The following is a 21,792-nucleotide window of genomic DNA, read 5'->3' as shown; positions in this document are numbered from 1 at the left end:
ATGGTTATGGAATTCAGGCTCAAATTCAACCCCAAAGTTCTTCAGATTGAGTCATGGGAAACTGCCAGGAGTCAATTTTTTCTTACCCAAACCGACAATTTTCTAGTTCAGCCTAATACTGTAGTGTGTTGGCCCTAAGGAGATGATATCACAGTCTTTCCACACTGGCAGTGTGCTGACTGGAGAACCATCTAATACAGTATTGGGGTGGGGTGGTGGGAATGGTAATGAAATCCACCATCTCTGCACCAAAAAAATGGCAAAGCACATCTAAAACTCCTTTTGATGCATTCTATCTGAAAACCTCCACATGGAATCGCGCTCATTAGAGTTTTCCAAGCATTGAATTGATTTCAAGTATTCAACGCTAATGATGCAGAAACATTATTTTGGTAGGCCACTGAGCTAGTGGTGTGTGAGCAGGGGGGCAGTCAAGTGATAACTTAGAAAGACAGGTTTACCTTACCTTTCTTACCTCCCCAGAACTACGTGGGAGTCAATACTAGGGCACTTTAGATGGAGGAGACAAACTATTTCTATGAGTTTTCCTTTGGGGAATAGTGAGTAATTAACTCAAATTTCTATTCAACCCAGAGTTCCCTCTATTGACATAGTCAGGATGGGAGAAATTAAGGGGATTCATGACGACCGTATTGGATATCCAATAGTTTCTGAGCAATGGGCTGTTAAATAATGATTGGGATGTTTTGTGCTGCATGTCTTGCATCAAATACTAAGCGCCATAGAGTCCGTCAATGAGAATTAAAGTGAGCCAGGAAGCCCTGGAGGAACCTTCTACTGAAAGGGAAGCTGCATCACAAGAGAGCCTCATCGGCGACAGCCACTCAACACACCAGCACCATCACAGTGGCCAGCGCCAGCTCTTGAGTCTAGGGTCAATGCCCCTCCCTGCCTCGGCGCCAACCCCCCACCCCCGTCCAATCGTAGTTCAGTTCCAAGTAATATTTTTCCCTCTACTACCTATATTTATTCCCCTTGACATGAATACGAAGATAAACAATTGTGCCCCCAAATGAATATAATAAATAAAAGATCTTAGTTATATTTAAGAGTCTCCATATTTGAACGAGATGGGCAAACAATGTCTTAAGTCGGTGTCTCCTTCAGTACCAAGCAAAGAGGAAACAGATTCATCAGCACAACCATCATGTGTTCGCTCGTACCCTTCCTTCCTAAACTGACCTCCCCTTTGGAAGGCACCTGGTTGAGGCAGTGGTAGGCTTCACAGGACTCAAGTCTGCCGGTAAGTAATTTTCACAGGATCTGAGCCATGACAAGGCTGATAGCTAAGGCGCCTTATTACTTCTGATCCAAATAACCTACCTGAAGGGAAGGTGCTTTAAACAGAAGAACACTGAGTGTCCTCTTGGATATAATCGTCGGTGTACAAAAGAAAAACACAAACAAGGACAGTGATGGAAGGAAGGACGGATGATGGATGGATGACTCATCTGGTCCCCAACATCCACAGTCATTCACTCGGCAAAGCAGGGATGTTTAGAAAATAAATCCTACTGTTGTACCAGAAAAGACAAGGACATAATCTGGTAGAGAACAAAGCATGCCCAAAACATCATTTTCTTTCGCTTCTGCGTGACTTCCCGGTGTTCAGAATATTTCTCTTGCTTCTAATGATACTGAAAAGAGGACTAAAATGGTAATGATAGGTCTGTCAGGAGAAGCAGGGTTTTTTTTTTTTAATGAATGCAAGTATTTCTAAACAGTATTTTAAACATTTTTATTATATTTATTTACATGTGTGCACACGTGTCCATGCCATAGCACGCATATCAGTCCTCTTCTCCCCCCCCCGCTCCCCCCCCCCCCCGTGTCAATTAGGGTTAGTATTGAGGTTGTCAGGCCTGAAGGCAAGTGACCCAACCACTGAGTCATCTTGCCCTTAAAACAGCGTGTCTGGACAGTCCTCGGTTTCCATCCATGCTCTCTGCATGGGCCTCATAAAATTTACTCCCCCTTGCTGGTCTTTGGTGGAATTTGTGAGACTGGCCCTTTCCCAGTGAATGTTACCCGCTGCTCAGGACGGGCCCTGAGGACCGCCGCTGCACTAATGCGCTTAAATGTGCACCAATTTGAATGAGCTGTGCTGCTGGGGTTTTCACTGGAAAGCCTCTTGGTGACGGTCTCGGGGTGGATTCTGGCCTGAGGCACAGCAGTTAGGGGTAACCAGATGGCATGGCAGGTCACCTTAGCTCAGGAAGCCCTTCCCAGTCGCTGCTGCTGGCTCCTTCAGTCACCGCTTTGTGAATGAGGTTGAGCCAAGTTAGGGCTTTTCCTTTCATTCCCCCCCTCCGTCCTCCCCTCCCTCCTCCCCTCCCTTCCTTCCTTCATTTCTGTTGTTCAAGAAAAAAACTAATGATTTGCTGTCTCCCTGATGCACTTCAAACAATTCTAGCAGGACCTAAGGGCAGATAGAAGCACAGAAAGGGTAGTGAAGGAGACTCGTAGGCACCATATGAAGGTGCAAAGTCTCTGATGAACAGTGGCCCTCATCAGTGTTTCCACAGTATTCACATCACTAGAGGAGTCTGTATGATATGCACAGTGTGCAGAGTGGAGAACGGGAGGGTTCAGGTGGGACCATAAGCAGCCCTTTCTGGCAGTGTGTGTGTGGCAGTGTGTGTGTGTGTGTGTGTGTGTGTGTGTGTGTGTGTGTGTGTGGCAGTGTGTGTGTGTATGTGTGTGTGTCTGGCAGTGTGTGTGTGTGGCAGTGTGTGTGTGTCTGTGTCTGTGTGTGGCAGTGTGGGGGGGCAGTGTGGGGGGGCAGTGTGGGGGGCAGTGTGTGTGTTTGTATGTGTGTGTGTGTGTCTGTGTCTGGCAGTGTGTGTGTGTGTATGTGTGTGGCAGTGTGTGTGTATGTGTGTGTGTGTGTGTGTGGCAGTGTGTGTATGTGTGTGTGGCAGTGTGTGGGGGCAGTGTGTGTGTGTGTGTGTGTATGTGTGTGGCAGTGTGTGTGGTGGCAGTGTGTGTGTGGCAGTGTGTGTGTGGTGGCAGTGTGTGTGTGGCAGTGTGTGTGGGGGGGGAGGGGGCTGGCTGGCTGCTGAAACAGTAGGCAGGTGAGCCTGTGACCCTGCGTGTCAAAAGCACACAGTGACCTGTCAGTTCCAAGAGCTGCATGTGGCCCTTCACACCACTCTGCCACTCTACAGTGCCCCTGGAAGGCCAGCAAACGGCCCGTGAGAGCAGGAGGTCTCTCTCCTGACCCGAGACAGCAGTGCTGAGCCAAACGCACTGGGTGGCCGGGACAAGGGACTACCCCTTAACCAGAGGCAGTTGGTTGCTAGGAATCAATCCTAGTTGTAAGTAACTGAAATGAAAATGATGAGCCGACTGTAAAGATAAGGCCAGCGAGTTCACAGACCTCGCCAAGCAAGAAGCGGAGTCCGGCTGGGCTTCCCAGCCACCAGAGTTGGGAACGAAGGCTCTCTTTCCACTACAACTGCATTCCCACTCACTCCTTTTCGTCTTTGTTTCTTGACCAGATCCGCTTTGTTCTTTAAAAGCACGTCTAATTTCTTCTCTCCAAAAACTCGGCCTTCCTCTGGCTATAACTCAGAGATCCTACGGAGTAATGCTGGTTGTCGCCGACTCTGCCTTACTCTGACGCTTGCCTTAGCCCTTCCCGAGCCTGGGGCTGTCGCTGCAGGACACGGCCTGGCAGCCTGGCGGCCTTCCTTCCCTTTATATCTTACCCCCAAATCATGAGAGAATCTGAGGGTTGGGTGTCCAGTGTAATAGGGTGGGTCAGGGCGGCTGAGCCTGTCCTTTCTCGCAGAGACTCTGAAAGGCAGGAACCCTCATAGAAGGAAGCTGAGAAAGTGACGTAAGTGTCTCGGTACACATCATCCACTATCCCAGACCAAGGACGCCCTCCGTACTGTGTGGCATGGCACCAGGCTTGGAGAGAGCTACACTGTGTTTGTTATGCTGTGTAATGTAGAATGATGTTAGGAATATACATAAATATTTGGTGTCTGGTTCTCCACCCTTTCCTTTTACTACAAATCTCTCTCTCTCTCTCTCTCTCTCTCTCTCTCTCTCTCTCTCTCTCTCTCTCTCTCTCTCACACACACACACACACACACACACACACACACACTGAGCTCCTGTCACGGGGGCAACAGCCACCTCTACAAATGGAGTTATGAGAAGCTATGGGAACACTGAGGAGGCAGAGCCGGGAACTGAGGTTGTCTGCATCCATCCATCAACTGATGTAGTGAGAGTACTGTGCCAACACCTCCATCACAACCTTGTGCAAGAACAATGCTGTACCCCCTCAAACTCTCCTCTACCAATCACGGTCTGCTGTGGTGTTTGATAGCTCTGCTGTGGTGTTCGGTAGCTTTCCACCCAACCACATTTTAAAAGTTGCTACTTAGAAGTTCCCCAAATACTCCTGAAATCTGGTGTACCTAAACATTCTAAAAGCAGAGTCTTAATAAATTCAGATAAACAGAGATAACTCCTGGCCCTAGACATTGAGTTCAGTTCAGCACCTAGAAACAAGCGCTGAGCAAGATGGCTAAAATAAACAGTAACACCCGCCTCGCCTTCGCTTCCCTACACTGAACGGCTTTCAGGCGAGCTGCAGGAAGCTCACTGTTTGCCCATGGCAGATGGCTACCTGCGCGGTTCTTTAAAATCTGGAGATTTGAAACTGGACAGGAAAAGGAAGAGAGCAGTTAGTTAGGGGACTGTGATTAAGCTGTGAGCTTCGAAGGATGTGCTTTCGATAAGTACATTCATCTTCAGAGACACCCAAGTTATTTTAGGTATTTGTAGCGGATACAAATAGGCCATTGAACCAGGCAGCACAGGACTTAAGTTCAAGTTTTGACTTTGATAACCAAAGGTGTGCCAATGTGAGCTGGCTCCTTGCCTTTCATGATCCTCCATTGCTCTGTACTTCTTTTTACCCATCCATTGAGTTATTAGGGGAATTAACCAAGAGAATGAAGATTAACATTTCTTCAGAAACTGCAAAATACCACTGTGCTGGTTAGACTTTTTTTTCCCCCAACTTGACACTCGCTAGGGAATTTCAGCTGAGAAAATACCATCAGAATGGTCTGTGGGCAAGCCTCTGAACCTATATTCTTGATTGATGATTGAGGCAGGAAGGCCCAGCTTACTGTGGGTGGTGCCGAACCCTGGGCAGGTGGTTTTCATGGAGAGCAAGCTAGTAAGCATCACCCCTGCCGGCCTCTACTTCAGGTCCTGTCCCCAGGTTCCCGCTGTGTCTGAATTCCTGTCCTGGCTTCCCTCAATGATGGACTGTGATGGGGATGTGTAAGCCAAATCAACCCTTTCCTCACCAAGGCCTGGTGCCCTTTTCACAGCAACAGAAAGGAGACTATGAGAGCCACTTAGCAAGTGTCGTGGCTGACTGAGGAAATTCACTACTTTATCAAAGAATGACTAGTGTCGCCTATCTGTACTACTAGAACCACTTTGCACAAATGTACACATCTAGTTTTAGTAGTATTTAGTCAAATTCTACCTCAAATAAGTTTTTTAAAGTTTCATGTTAAGTCCTGGGTATGGACGTGTATCTGTGTTCAGGTGCCCTCGGAGGCCAGAGGTGTTAGATCCACTGGAGCTGGAGTTCCAGGTGGTTGGGGGTCACCTGATGTGGGTGCTGGGAACAGAGCTTGGGGCCAGTGCAAGTGCAGCCCATACTCTTAACCGATGAGCCACCTCTCCAGCCCCACCGCAAAATTTAAACAAGCTCAGTCACACAGTAGGTGGACTCCAAGTTTATTTTCTAAAATATACAGTAGGATGAAATTAAACTAGTCATTAAGAAGCAAATACATCCAGAGCAGATGACTATTCAATAAAACTAGAAATAGTTACAATATCCATTTATTAAAAAAAAAAAATCTGGATTTTTTTTTTTGTTGTTGTTGTTGTTCAATTTTAGGGATTAAATCCAGGGCCTCTTGCATGCTAGGCAAGTGGTCTATTCCCAAGTTATGAACACCAGCCCCCAAAGTCTGACTTAAAATACTCATTGTTCTTAAAGCAAGAACAGGCTTTGCAATGCAACTTAACCCACAGGCGAAGCCCAGAGTGTGTCAGGGGTGGCACAAAGAGCTTCAGAGAATGACAAGACACACGAAGTCTGGCTCTATTTTCAATGATTGAGAAGAGAACAAGATAAAGGGCAAGTTACATAAATACAGGTGAATTAATTTCTCCAAGTCGCTATGCACTTTAAGCTATATGATCTATTAATATAGACATATACCAACAGAAGATAATCCTTCCGCTATAAAGATAAAAACAACAGCAGCCTTAAAGATAAGTAGATTATTGAAATGAATTAGCCTAATTAAGTAATGTTCGTTTATATTTCCATGTCACGCTTATCCAGTGCCCAATACAGGATACAGTCTCTAATCAACAATGACAGTGAGATATCCCTAAAGCCCTGCTAGTGATGAGATATAAAGTCACACAGAAATGGGTTTTCAGTGGGCTGGAGTGAGAGAGCATGGCCCAGCTGCTCAGGGCTGCCTCTGCAATGACTCTCTTGGCTTCTCATCCCCAACATGAGCTATGGTCTTGCTGAAATAACATCCAGCACAGGAGAGCTGCCTCTGTGAACATCTTCTCACAGTGAGGTTAAACACAGTCATCCCTGACCAGGGATGTAATGGGCAAGGGTAAGACTGTCGGACACAGCAGGAAACTAAGCTTTGAGAGACCGAGAGATGGCCCAACATGGTCTCCTCTCGTGGAGGACCTGAGTTCATTCCCCAGCACCCATATCAGCTGGTTCATGACCACCACCAACTCCAGCTCCCGAGGATCCAACTCTTTTGGGCCTCCTCAGGCACCTGTACACACACAATGCATATATAGACAAGCAGGCAAAACCAGATACATATAAATAAAATAAATAAATTTAAAAGATGGCCTCTCTGTAAGAAAAGAAGAAAGAAGAGTATCTTTGGGCTGGTGAGATGGCTTACTGGGTAAAGCACTGGAGTGTGATCCCTGAAACTTAGGTAAAGATGGAGAACTGACTCCACAGAGCTATCGTCTGACCTCCACATGGCTGCCATGGTATGCTCATGCCTGTACTTACACCCCCAACTAAGCTAAATGACAAACAAAACAACATCATCAACACCAAACAAGCTTCTCAGCTGTCTAACTCACAGATGAGCCAAAAATTAGTTTCCAGAAAAGGAAGGTTAAATACTTATGCTAAATTTGATAAAGGATATAAACAGTTAACAAAAGGGGGACTTTCCATAGAGGGGGTGTTTTGAAAAATTAAATGGGCCGGGCAGTGGTGGTGGTGCACACCTTTAATCCCAGCACTTGGGAGGCAGAGCCAGGTGGATCTCTGTGAGTTCGAGGTCAGCCTGGGCTACAGATCGAGATCCAGGACAGGCACCAAAACTACACAGAGAAACACTGTCTTGAAACAAAACAAAAAACCAAAAAAAAAAAATAAGAAAGAAAGAAAGAAAATTTAAATGGTCATCCAAGTGCTCTACGCATCTGAAAAATGTCTGAAATGAAGAACTGGACCAGTTAGACGGCAGGTGGAACACAGAACAACCAGTGGATAAGCCTGTATCCGAAAGCTGGGATTCCGTCAACAGAAAGCCCGGGGAAGCGGAGGGAAATGAGAGAGCAGAAAAAACAGCAAGAGGCGACCCACGTGGAACATTTCACATGTGACTGGAGTTCCAAACACCAGAGCCAATGAACAAGACAAGGACATCGGTGCATAGATCCAAAAAAGTAAGATAAACACTCAGAAAAACACAAGCAACTACGTTGCAGTCAGAATAATGGGAACCAAAGATTTGTAAAAGTCCTAAAGTTAGCCAAAAGAATAAAAAACCGCCGGGCGGTGGTGGCGCACGCCTTTAATCCCAGCACTCGGGAGGCAGAGCCAGGCGGATCTCTGTGAGTTCGAGGCCAGCCTGGACTACCAAGTGAGTCCCAGGAAAGGCGCAAAGCTACACAGAGAAACCCTGTCTCGAAAAACCAAAAAAAAAAAAAAAAAAAAAAAAAAAAGAATAAAAAACCACATTGTCTTCAAAGAAGCAACATTAGGATTTACAGTCATGAACAGAACTAATGAATCCCAGAAGACCATGTTGTCCACTTTAATGGCTCAAAGAAAGTAGTTGCCGACCTAGATAGTATCTTGAAAAAACATCTTTCATAAATGAAAGGAATAAAAATATTTTTGGAGAAATTGAAAGATGTTGTTCAAAGTAGAAGAAAAATCATCTCAAAGGGAAATGCAAGAAAAAACAGAAAAGCATGGGAAAGCACATAGATAAATAAACAGATACTTAAATCTTACTGCTGTCCAAACAAAATGGTAATTGTAATGTACCTGGAAGTCTACAGTGTATGTAGAAGCAAGCAGCACTCCAAGAAGACAGTGCTTAGGAGGATGAATGATTTAGAAGGTCTCATATTAGATCAGTGGTACAAATAAATTGCATAGTTCTGTGTCATGGTCTCAATGTTTAAGCTTTCCCACAATTCATCTGTAGAAATTCTGACCCCGGCGGTGATGGTAATAAGAGCTGGTATCTTCAATAGGTGACGGTGTGATGGTTTTAATTGTCAATGTGACACAATCTAGAATCACCTGGGAAGAGAGACTCGAGGAATTATCTAGATTAGGTTGGTCTGTGCGCATGCCTGTGAGAGGTTTTCTTAGTTGGGCTAACTGAGGTGGAAGACCCATCCTGAATGTGGGTGGCGCCATTTCATGGGCCAGACTGAATGAAGAGTGGTGTGGGAGCTGAGCATTGACAAGCACGCATGCTTTCTCTCTGCTGTGACTGTGGCCATGATTAGCTGCTTCACGGCCCTGCCACCTGTGACTTCCCTGATACGGACGACAACCTGGAGTTGTGGGCTAAAATAAACACGTTGTGCTCTGGGTTGCTTATGTCAGGGTATTTTATCACAGCCATGGGAAATAAAACTAGGATGTTAGGTTATGAGGCTAGACCTCTCAGGGACGGCAGTAGGTTATGAGGCTAGCCCTCTCACTGATGGCAACAGGGTCTTTGTAAAAGCGACCAGAGAAGCATCTTTTGCTCAGCTAAAAGGTACCACTGTGAGGAAGGGGCTGGATCTGCTACCCTGTTACCTGGAACTCCCCAACCTCTTAACTGTGAAACACTGTCTCTGTTCTTGGTAACTCATGCAGTCTAGGGCATTTTGTTATAGCATCCCCGACAGACTAATACATTCAGCAACAAGTCAAGGATGTACACTCCAGCTTCTAGAATAATTACTTCAGAATAACAAAATCATATATAACCTGCAGGTTACTAGCATGTGTTCCAAACAAGGCAAGAAAAGAAGACAGAAGAAACCAAAAATGAAAGAAAAGAATATGAAAGAAAATGAAAAGAGGTTAGCTACAAACTCAATATATCAGCTATTACACAGAATATAACAGATCCAATTTGAAATAAAAGATGAAGACTGTCAGACCATTTTTAAAAATCCAATTATACGCTATAAATATAATAAATGTTTGATGTGAAAGGAAAGAGAAACATACCGTGCCAAATCAAAAAGAAAGTAGGAATGCCACGATTAGCAGTGTGGACCACAAGCAACTGATACCACAGACCTAAATATCGATGCCCCTAGTAGCACAGGGGAAAGAATCTTTGAAAACGTATAAAATGACAATCACATTGAGAAGAATGAACACGTCTTCAGCAACTGGTGGACAAAGCCGAAACAAAAAAATGACCAAGTATATAGACGATAGGAACAGCACAATTAAAAAACCTGATCTTATTAAAAGCTGTAGCGACTGGTGACCAGTTCACATTCATATCACATGTGTATGAACATATTAAAATCCGTATCTTATAACAAAGTCTCAACAATTTCAAAATATTATAATAAATTTGAGAATATCTTCTTGTACCAGTCCTACCTAGATTAGAGAAACGTGGCTCCTTAACCCAGCTGTATGGCATAACTACCTCCTTGTTTACCTGTAATAACCTGCCTCCTCCTTATCAGTATGCAATAGCCCTGCCTCCTTGCTCAGCTGTATGCAATAGCCCTGCCTCCTTGCTCAGCTGTATGCAATAACCCTGACTCCCCATTCAATTGTATATAATAAGCACATGTGCTTTCAGGGTGCTGAGGCGTCTCCATCAGAGAGCCTGTTCTATCTGACCCCAGATTTTTTTTTTTTTTCCTGTCCATTTGTCTGTCTTTTCCCTCATAGCTCCTAGCCAGGCCAGATACCTGGAAGCCCTGTCAAGGAAGTCTGTCAAGGACTTAGCAGCCATATTCTACAATATATAAAGTGTTTGCAATTGTTATGTGGATAGTTACGTTAGGCAGTTATGACCTGGTTATTGTTTTCATTTGGAAATTAAGCACGTTATTAAGGAGACGTCATTGTGTGTCAAGTTGACAAAGGGGGGACCTGTGATGATTAACCTTGGCTGTCAGTGTGACTACATTTAGAATTGACTAAAACCCAAGCAACTGGGCATGTCTGTGAGGGATTTTCTTGATTGGATCGTTCAAAGTGGGAAGACCCACCCTAAATCTGGGCCCCATTCCTTCAGGTAGCAGCTCCCATGAAAGGACATGGAAGAAGGGATCTTTTGCTTTTCACCTGCTTGTGCTCATTGTTGCTGGCAATTTCATCTGTCTTATTGCTGATACATTCCTTTGCTGGTATTTGAACTTCGCTCATGATGCAGACCAAAGATCAGCAGCTCTCTAGGGATTCCCTGGGACTCCAGCACCAGATTTGCTAAGACAGTCTGCTGAACACCTACTAGATTGTGGTGATATATTGTGTCCCCCAATATATTGTACACCCTAATAAAGCTTACCTGAGGATCAGAGGAAAAAGCCAGCCACTATACTAAATGTAGAGGTCAGGCAGTGGTAGCACACGCCTTTTATCCTAGCATTTGGGAGGCAGAGATCTATCTAGATCTCTGTGAGTTCAAGGCCACATTGGGAACAAAGCCAGGTGTGGTGGCACACGCCTTTAATCCCAGCACTAACCATAGAGGTCTGGAGGTTTGTACAGACAGACAGGAAGTGATGTAGCTAGGTGGAGAGAGGAAGTGAGATGGCAGAGCAGAAAGGCGTATAGGCATGAGTGTACCGGAAGTAGGTCTCTCTGGAGGCTGAGGAGTTGGTGAGGTGAGGTTGGCTGTGGCTTGTCCTATTCCTCTGGTCTCTCAGTTTTTCACCCCAATGTCTGGCTCTGGGTTTTTTATTCATAAGACCATTTAGCAATTCGTCTTACACTAGATGCTTGGCATTTTTGTCAGGAGACAGTCATTGTTGGACTTGTAAGCCACTCCAATAAATGCCATACATATTCATATGTATATTCATATATATATACATATATATATATATATATATATATATATATATATATATAGCCATTCTATCAATTCTGACTAATACAGGTAAAGAGCAATGAAAAGGAGTTTCACTATGGACCACACGAATACAAAAAGGGTAATGAACGGATAAAAATAACTTTATGGCAGGAATTTGATAACGTGGACAAAATGGCCAGTTCAAACACTAAAATTTACCAAGGCTGACAGAAGCAGACCGGAAATACGACTATTTCAGTAATGTATTGTAAGTGAGTCCTGGGACCAATGAGATGGCTGTGTGGGTGAAGCTGCTGGCCACCAATCCTGAAGAGCTGAGAGAGAGTTCAGGCAGTACGGTAGACACAGAAGGCCAGAACGGACTCTTCCAAGTCGTCCTCAGACGCTACCTAAGTGCTGTGCGTGCACACGTGGACAATGAATAATAAATAATACATTTAAATAAAGCTTGTAATTGAAGAGAAATTCTTTGCCCTAGTGAAAATCCAGGCCCAGATAGCTTACCAGTGAGTTCTTCCAAACATTTTGAAAAGAATAAGTACCCGTATTCTAGAATTTGTCAAGAAGATTAAAGCCTCTTAGACATTTTCAAAATATTAAAATAACCCAATGCAATTTAAAAACTGGAATAAGCATTATAAGAAAGAAAACTCCATTTCTCTCTTCTCTCAGAGACACTTCTGAAATGTCCTAACAAAGTATTAAGAAAGCAAAGAGAGTGTGATTCAGCCTCTGTACGCCAAGATGGTCTGCAATTCAGAAATCCAACCGTTCATCTCAAGAATAAGAAGAGGAAGAAAATCTTTCAGGCATCCCCAACAGAGAAACACGTGAGAAATCCAACTTTGGCTCCTGATAAGAACACTTTCCTGTTAGCTCCCAGACCAGACGTTTATCCTTAACGTGGTAAAGGATAGCTACAAAATACACATAATATCAAAGGCAGAACAAGGAAAACTCCCCTTCAGCTTGGGGGATGGGGTCTAGATTACCGTTTTTTTAAAATTATTTATTATTTTATTTTATGTGCCTTGGTGTGAGATCCCCTGAAACTGAAGTTACAGACAGTTGTGAGCTACTATGTCAGTACTGGGAATTGAACCCGGGTCCTCTGGAAGAGCAGCCAGTGCTCTTAACCGCTAAGCCATCTTTCCAGCCCATTACTACTTCTATATAACACTAACCTTGAGGTCTACAGGGGTTGGGGGAACAGAGGACAAAAAAGAAAGCGGTGAGTAGAAAGCAAGAAATAATATTGTCATTTGGAGACAATAAGATCGTATCTCTACACAAAATTTCCACAAGTTTGGCATATTTGTATAAACTGGTAAGAAATACATAAAAAATAAAACATACAATGGAATTGAGACTCAAATACTTGGAAATGTATTAGAGCCTAGCGATGGTAGCACACACCTTTAATCCCAGCACTCGGGAGTCAGAAGCAGGTGGATCTCTGTGAGTTCGAGGCCAGCCTGGTCTACAGAGTGAGTTCCAGGACAGTTAGGGCTACACAGAGAAATCCTGTCTTGAAAAACAAAGCAAAACAATTATTAGAAATCAGAGAAGTATATGATCTTACTGAGAAAAAGAGAGAGTCAAATAAAGACCACACACTGTTATGTGAGGAGTATCTGGTTGGCACTTCCGTATGAGCGCATGCTTCCAGGCAGCCCTAAGCAAACCCAAGATGCCTTTGGTTCATGTCTTTCCAGATACTGACAAAACTTTCTCAGATTAACAGGGAACTATGAAGAGCTAGAAGAGTCAAGGTGTTGGAGAAGGACAGCAGGGGAGGAAAAGCTATCATTCTAAAGCTCCTGGTCATCAAGAATGAGTGCTGTGGGTCCCGGGACAGTGTGTCCAATGGAAGAGGGAGGGCCAAAAGTAGCCCAGCGTATCTACCATCACATGACTTACAAGAAAATGACCCTGTAACTCAGCAGGAAAGGTGAATGGAGAAAAAAGCACTGCTTGAGGCTACATACAAAAGCCAGCCTCTGGTGGCTTGCCTTTAGAAGCAAATCTGCGGGCCCCTCCCAGGACCTTGGGGCAAACTGTCCTTAAAGACAAGACAGAAAAACAAACTAACCACAAAAGAAACAATAGAATAAAATCGACTTTATTAACGCGCTAAGAACTTCTTCTTCCCAAAAGTGAGTGAGGCCATGGGAGTCGTTAAATCTGTAAAGCAAACATTAAAGCCACAGTGAAACCATACGAAGATGAAATGATGAAAAATGCTACTAACTATTGGCAGAGATTGTTGAGAACTTGGGTTTCTACACATTCCTGGAGGAGGATTAAACCCACAGAACCACTGTGGGAAGCCGGTAGTTACTACTACTCCTGAACATGAATACAACCTCTGACGCAGCAAATCCATCCCAGGTACACACTCAAAAGAAACTATGGTATCTGGTGTTGTGGTGCCTGTCTGTAGTCCCATGACTTCAAGGTCATCCCCTGCTACGTATTAAGTCCAGCCTGGGCTGTAAGAGACAGTCTCAAACAAATAAACAAACGTCCCACCAAACAAAAAAGAAACGTGCATGTTTACCAAATTCAAGTGTTACAACATGCACAGGCACAGTACTTGCCATAGACAAAAGCCAAAAGCTGGCTTGGGATATGGTTCAGTTGGTAATGTGCTTGCCACATAAGCACGAAGACTGAGTTCCATCCTCAGCACCTATGAAAAGCTGGGCACTATGGTGAGTGCCCATCATCCCAGCACTGCCGAAGTGGAGACAGGAATATCCCTGGGGCTTGCTGGCAGACTGGCTAGCTCTAGGTTCAGCAAGCAATTCTGTCCCCAACACTAAAGTGGGGAGGTACTGAGAAAGACACCTGACATTGCTCTTTGGGCTCCATATACAGGTATGTACACACACACACACACACACACACACACACACACACACACACACACACACGGGGGTGAGGGGGACGGACTAAGAGGGTTAGAAGCTACCCAAATGACTCTGTTAATGAAATGGCTAAAGAAATTTCAATATTGACACACAGCGGAATATCATACAGATCTACAGCTAACCCCAAAGCCAAAACTACTGATGAATCTCTCAAAATAAGTTTAGCCCAAAGTGAACAGACTCTGTTAATATAAAGTATAAAAACGATCTGTGTTGTTGTAAGTCTCTGCCACTGGGAGGTTGGTGGACATTTGTGCTGGTAGGAGTCCTGTATGTCCGTTGCCTTCGAGGGCACGCAGTTCTGCTCACCCCCTTCTCTGAGTCTGGTCTCCTGCCTATCCTCGCTAGCATTCTTCCCCATCAAATTAGCTGGACAGAATGCAATTTCTGCCTATGTAATTGTCCTCTTTCCTTTCAATATGCATATTTACAGCTGTATTTTATTGAGGCTCTGCAAATACCTGCTTCTGCTGACCAACTTCTGAGCCTTTATCTCTCCAGGTAGCTCCCCAGCTTTCTGATAAGTTTTCCTGGCACAAATTCTGTGCTCTTTATCCACATGCCTCTCTCCTCATCAATATTCTACCTTATTTACAGCGATGTGCTGCCTCTCTCTACCCTGCTAACGTCCAGATAAAGGGAAAGAGGAAGGATCAGTCTAAATGGGACCAGTGTTTTTCTTCCCACTGGGGCAGAATCAGAGGCCATTGTATTTCTGGCGTAACAAGGTTCGCTGGAGCTGAGGATGGAGCTCCGTTGGTAGAGTCCTTGTCCAGCATGCATGCATGCATGCATGAAGCCCCGAATAAATGGGGCGTGGTGGTTTTCTCCTGTCATCTCAACACTTGAGAAGTATGAGCAGGAGGACGGAAGTTCAACATCATCTTTGCCGACATATTGAGTTCGAGGCCAGGCTAGGAATACACAAGACCCCCACCTCAAACAAGCAAAAACCCTAATTCACTGAGAAATAGGAGTTGGTGTATGCTTGTAATCCCTAACACATGGGAGGATTGAGCTGGAGGATCGCAAGTTTAAAACCAGATTCTGTCTCAAAAACGAACACAAAAGATTTCAATGATGACTTGGGATCTCTCTGTGCCATCAGCTTATAATAGCTTGATACACCACTAAATATTAAGCTTATCAAATACTCTCGTTTACTCTTATTTCATACTCACCAAACATATGCATGTCTACAGCTTTGGCTTCTCCAGGCTTTCTTTCAGGCATAGAGGGGCCCCCATGGAGTTCTGATCCACCAAACCCTTACTTTAAATTGATAGGGAGACATTCTTTCAGTTTCTATTTCACATCATTCTCCATGTATGAAAGATGCCAAAAATATCAAGCTTCTAGATTTGCAGGTAGAAGCAACGGGGCCGCGCCTGCTTTGGCCCCACCTGGACCACCTGAAAAGCCGGCCAACATTTTAACACTGATTCAACAGCCAAGAAGCCAAGTTTTCCCCAGCAAATAGCCGTCCAGTCGTTTTAATACCTATAACTGAGTACGTGGAGAATTTTATTTTGAGGCAAATATGGGCAACTCCCACAGTTTCCTGTTCACTTCTGCGCAGTAGCGGCCAAGGAAAGCCGCACCTTCCACCACAGCTGTCTACCTCAGCGTAGAGGGCAAAGGGCGGCATGTCAAAACTGTTCTCTGAAGTGACTCTTTTTTTGTTTGTTTGCTTTTATTCTGCTTTTCCTGTAGGACCCTTTGGGCATTTTCCATTCAACACTGAGACAGCTCATCTTCACTCCTAACTAAAGGCCTCCACCAAAGACTCGCCTTCATCATTCCCGCAGGGGCTCTGAGAAGCCCAGGTGGGTACACCAGCTGTCACCTGCAGCTGCAGAGAGAAAGTGAAGCCACCTGAGCAAACGGGACCCGCTACACGGTGGCAGAGCAGGGCTGGGGGAGCCACATCCCTGGCACAAAGGTACGGTGGCGAACCACCTCTCCAGCTCTGTTTATTCGGTACATACACCTGGCCATGAGGTTCAACAAACGTTTATTGAACATCTGTGCTATACCAAACCATAGCTGAGGCCAAGGGCACTAAGACAAAACACTCTTTTTACAGCTTTAGAATTCCCAAAGCCCTATCCGCCTGTCTCACCTGAGGCAGCCTTGCAGCATCAAACTGCATCTCCAATATATCACACACCTGGAAGGCTGGACTCTGAAAGGCCGAGTTACTGGCTAAAGACCACACAGTCAAGAAACAGAGCATTTGGGACCAAAATCCAGGGATCTGATTATTTAACGGTCCATTTTACCACATCACCCTATTTTTCTACACTGCTATTTGGCATTAATTACACGGTGTTTTCTGACCTTGCTTATAATTCTTTGTTAACGTCACAGAGAAGCGGAATCTTGAGGTTGTTTAATTCCTTTTCTTGTCATTTGTTTCTGAGACAGGATCTCACGTAGCCCAGGCTAACCTCAAACTTGCCACATAGCTGAGGCTAGTCCTGAACAACAGATCCTCTTCTGTCCATCTCCCGAGAACTGGGATTACAAGCACTTACCACTATGCCCTGCATCATCGGTCTCTTAATTCTGAAATAGTTTTTCACCCCTGATTACTTAATAGTTTCTCCTGCATTATATATTTTTACTTACATATAGTTCATTTTGTTGAATCAGATATTTTGTCAACAAAATGAGTAAGAATCGAAGTTCTGCATTTTTTCTGGGGCAAGCATTTCGGCTCTTGGTCACCTCCAGCTTAGAGATGCATTCTCTATACTGCGTCACTGCCGATATTTATTTCCAATCACACTACAGATTCCTAGAAGAGAGCAACCACATTATAGTTCTGGGAGTGTGGCCAAGACTAACAATATTTGCTGAATGGAATTTAAATCATGGTTGGCCCTGCTACTCCCTAAATGGGAAACATTAGCATTAATGGTTAAGCTTGAAACTCGAGTAAGAAATACCAGGGTAAGAGAGCAGGCGCTACCTGTGATCTTGGTTCAGTTCACTAACTAAGCCCCACCACTCTTGTTAGAAAATGGGGGTTTTAATAGCCACTTCCTAGGGTCCTTGTAGCAGTTCAATGAGAAGCATAGTACAGAGTGTGAATGAAGTGTTGTCTAGACGGCGTGCGCTTGCTATGACCACTTCCTGTGATCTTTCCAGAAGCCCTTCTCCTAGGGAATGTGATGCTACATTTCACTACTACAAATTGAAAGGTCAGAGTTCCACGGCAAATTATCCACGGAGCATCGACCACAAAAGCCTGTTTGCTGCAAATAACTGCTGGAGCATTGTGGTCATGCTGGCTGTGGAACAGCGAGGTCTCTTTTCCTCTCTCAGTGCTATCCTATGTCATTTGTGGTAATGCGAGTGGGTGAATGATGTTGGCTTCAAATTAGATGGTACTTTGAATAATCACACCAGCCTTTATAAAGCGATGACAATTAATGCTACAGGAAATTCTCAAAACTGGGAGCTTTAAATGTTACCAGTATGTATCAGAATGAGAATGAGGACTCCAGTTTTGAGGATATAATAGCATTTAGGAATTCAATGAGATGATCCCTTCAGGGTAGTGATGAGCAAAATGAAAATTAGACCCCTGCCATTTATGCCCCAGACCCTAGATAATCAAAATACTTCCAAACACCGTTTTAGCACACCGAGATTTCCAAAAATGTAAATTTCTGGTGTGTGCATGCTGTTTTTGTGTGTGTGCATATACTTGCAGTGTGTTTACCCATGCATACATTTGTGGGGACCAGAGGTGGATACTGAATGTCTTCTCAAAAGCTCTCCACATTATTTTTTGAGACTGAGCCCAGAGCTTGCAGTTTCACCTAGACTGGCTGGTCAGTGAGCCCCCTGGGATCCACCTATGTCTGGGGAGTGCTGGGGTTACAAGCATATGGCTCTGGTTTTGTATGTGGGTTGTGCACATTTGAATTCATGTCCTCATGCCTGAGCAGTGAACACTTCCTCCACTGAGCTGTCTCCCCAGCCCCACAAGTTTTTAGAAGCAAATTCTTACCTGTGTATTTCATCCCTAAGGCTGAATTTGGAAAACGAAAGAGAAAGGGCATGGTGATACACTCCTAGAAACTCAGCGATTGGACAGTTGGAGGCCAGCCTTGGTTACATAGCAACACAGGGAGAAGAGGGGAGAGGAGCAGGAGGAGGGGGAAGGGGAGCAGGAGGAAGAGGAAGGGGAGCAGGAGGAAGAGGAAGGGGAGCAGGAGGAAGAGGAAGGGGAGCAGGAGGAAGAGGAAGGGGAGCAGGAGGAAGAGGAAGGGGAGCAGGAGGAAGAGGAAGGGGAGCAGGAGGAAGAGGAAGGGGAGCAGAAGGAGGAAGGGGAGCAGGAGGAAGAGGAAGGGGAGCAGGAGGAAGAGGAAGGGGAGCAGGAGGAAGAGGAAGGGGAGCAGGAGGAAGAGGAAGGGGAGCAGGAGGAGGAAGAGGAAGAGGAGCAGGAGGAAGAGGAAGGGGAGCAGGAGGAGGAAGAGGAAGGGGAGCAGGAGGAAGAAGAGGAAGGGGAGCAGGAGGAGGAGGAAGGGGAGCAGGAGGAAGAGGAAGGGGAGCAGGAGGAAGAGGAAGGGGAGCAGGAAGAGGAAGGGGAGCAGGAGGAAGAGGAAGGGGAGCAGGAGGAAGAAGAGGAAGGGGAGCAGGAGGAAGAAGAGGAAGGGGAGCAGGAGGAAGAAGAGGAAGGGGAGCAGGAGGAAGAGGAAGGGGAGCAGGAAGAGGAAGGGGAGCAGGAGGAAGAGGAAGGGGAGCAGGAGGAAGAAGAGGAAGGGGAACAGGAGGAAGAGGAAGGGGAGCAGGAAGAGGAAGGGGAGCAGGAGGAAGAGGAAGGGGAGCAGGAGGAAGAGGAAGGGGAGCAGGAAGAGGAAGGGGAGCAGGAGGAAGAGGAAGGGGAGCAGGAGGAAGAAGGGGAAGGGGAGCAGGAGGAGGAAGGGGAGCAGGAGGAAGAGGAAGGGGAGCAGGAGGAAGAGGAAGGGGAGCAGAAGGAGGAAGGGGAGCAGGAGGAAGAGGAAGGGGAGCAGGAGGAGGAAGGGGAGCAGGAGGAAGAGGAAGGGGAGCAGGAGGAAGAAGAGGAAGGGGAGCAGGAGGAAGAAGAGGAAGGGGAACAGGAGGAAGAAGAGGAAGGGGAGCAGGAGGAAGAGGAAGGGGAGCAGGAGGAAGAGGAAGGGGAGCAGGAGGAGGAAGAGGAAGGGGAGCAGGAGGAGGAAGAGGAAGGGGAGCAGGAGGAAGAGGAAGGGGAGCAGGAAGAGGAAGAGGAAGGGGAACAGGAGGAAGAGGAAGGGGAGCAGGAAGAGGAAGGGGAGCAGGAGGAAGAGGAAGAGGAGCAGGAGGAAGAAGAGGAAGGGGAGCAGGAGGAGGAAGAGGAAGGGGAACAGGAGGAAGAGGAAGAGGAAGGGGAGCAGGAGGAAGAAGAGGAAGGGGAGCAGGAGGAAGAAGAGGAAGGGGAACAGGAGGAAGAGGAAGGGGAGCAGGAAGAGGAAGGGGAGCAGGAGGAAGAGGAAGGGGAGCAGGAGGAAGAGGAAGGGGAGCAGGAAGAGGAAGGGGAGCAGGAGGAAGAGGAAGGGGAGCAGGAGGAGGAAGGGGAAGGGGAGCAGGAGGAAGAAGAGGAAGGGGAACAGGAGGAAGAAGAGGAAGGGGAGCAGGAAGAGGAAGGGGAGCAGGAGGAGGAAGAGGAAGGGGAGCAGGAAGAGGAAGGGGAGCAGGAAGAGGAAGGGGAGCAAGAGGAAGAGGAAGGGGAGCAGGAAGAGGAAGAGGAAGGGGAGCAGGAAGAGGAAGAGGAAGGGGAACAGGAGGAAGAGGAAGGGGAGCAGGAAGAGGAAGGGGAGCAGGAAGAAGAGGAAGAGGAAGGGGAGCAGGAGGAGGAAGAGGAAGGGGAGCAGGAGGAAGAGGAAGGGGAGCAGGAGGAAGAGGAAGGGGAGCAGGAGGAAGAGGAAGGGGAGCAGGAGGAGGAAGAGGAAGAGGAGCAGAAGGAGGAAGGGGAAGGGGAGCAGGAGGAGGAAGAAGAAGAGGGGCAGGAAGTCTCTTTCTATCAATGCAGAACTGTGACCGAGAAGAAAATCATTTTACAGACCTCAGGTTCCTCACTCCAGCAAATTTATTCTCTGAGCAGAAACTTTAATTTATGAGGGAGATTATGAATGGCATTCCCTGATTCTCCTCTGCCTTCCAATCTTTCTACAGTAAGCACACAGTATTTTCATGATTAGGGAAAAGGTCTTTATTATTATTATTTTCATTTTTCATTGAAAAGCCAAGGGTGGTGTGGGGCAGGGGAGCATGTGACCTTCCCAAAGGCTGGATGACAGTCGTGCCTTGGGAGGGGACTCACAGCTTTTTGTAGTGAAATTCAGCAAAGGATGTGGAGTCCTGACCTGGACCTGAGAATGCAGACTAATGATCAGTAAGGAACCTGTTTTGGTGTGCCTCCCTTCTGGCACACTGGTGTGGCGTCAGGTCATTCATACCTCACTAGAATCCTCACACCCACGGTCCCTCACACTGTAGGTGCTTAGCGTATATCTGCCAAAGAAACAACTGTAGTGCCAACATAGGTGACAGCTGTTGCCCTCCCCCAAGACGGGCTACTTCACTGCCCGCTTGAGAAGTACAGAAGGGTCTGGAGCCCAGAAACCGAAAAGGTGACTAATTCGTGATTAGTCACAAATCACCACTAACCAGAAACTCCAGCCAGCTAGAACTCTGTATTTTCCTTGTCATAAAAGTATTATACAGGGCTGGAGAGATGGCTCAGAGGTTAAGAGCACCAACTATTCTTCCAGAGGTCCTGAGTTCAATTCCCAGCACCCACATGGTGGCTCACAACCATCTGTAATGAGACCTGGCGCCCTCTTCTGTATACATAATAAATAAATAAATCTTTAAAAAAAAAGTATTATACAATAATAAAACATACAGATAAGGAAAGAAAAGGTGTATATTAAAAACCACTGGTGATATAGGAATATAACTTGTTCACATAATCTACAATTCATAAATATGCCTACATATATTTCTTTTAACAAGAATCAGAATTTTTCCATCTTGTAGTTTTGATGTCATCAAATATTACCCTTCCACAGGATCTTAAATAGCAATAAAGCAGGGCTTAAACTTTCCCACTGGTGACCCATTTTTGCCCTATATATTTTTATAAGATGACAGATGTGTGTGTGTGTGTGTGTGTGTGTGTAAGATAGGTATGCAAACTAACTGAAAATGTGCTGGAATAAAATTTTTATTTTAAAACAATTTTTGGTATATAATTTTACTAAATGTTGGAGATGAAAGCAAACGTTCATTTTGCAATAAGATGAACGTGGTTCATTTTCACAGAAAGCATTAAATCTTGGGGCTGGAGGGATGGCTCATTGGTAAACAGGATGTGATGCTCTTGCAGAGGGACCAGACCAGTGATC

At 45.6% G+C, this 21,792-nt stretch overlaps 1 protein-coding gene across 11 annotated transcripts in view; it reads right to left on the bottom strand.

The window, feature by feature from the left end:
- Pced1b (PC-esterase domain containing 1B) overlaps positions 1-21,792 on the bottom strand; it is a 136,624-nt gene that overhangs the window by 106,458 nt on the left and 8,374 nt on the right. The window contains exon 2 of one of the 11 annotated variants that reach the window (XM_052748783.1): positions 17,003-17,171. The exons of 9 other annotated variants lie outside the window; for them this stretch is intronic. The gene's annotated coding sequence lies outside the window, so the exon portion shown is untranslated. Of the gene's footprint in view, positions 1-17,002; positions 17,344-21,792 lie in introns of those variants that run through there. One more of the 11 variants, XM_052748784.1, reaches the window with a different exon arrangement.

The sequence above is a fragment of the Peromyscus californicus genome, unplaced genomic scaffold (assembly GCF_007827085.1).
Source record: "Peromyscus californicus insignis strain IS unplaced genomic scaffold, ASM782708v3 Scaffold_20__1_contigs__length_68692818, whole genome shotgun sequence".
NCBI classification, from domain to species: Eukaryota; Metazoa; Chordata; class Mammalia; order Rodentia; family Cricetidae; genus Peromyscus; species Peromyscus californicus.
The sequence above is the reverse complement of the archived record's forward strand: the minus strand, read 5'-3'. Positions and strand labels throughout refer to the sequence as shown.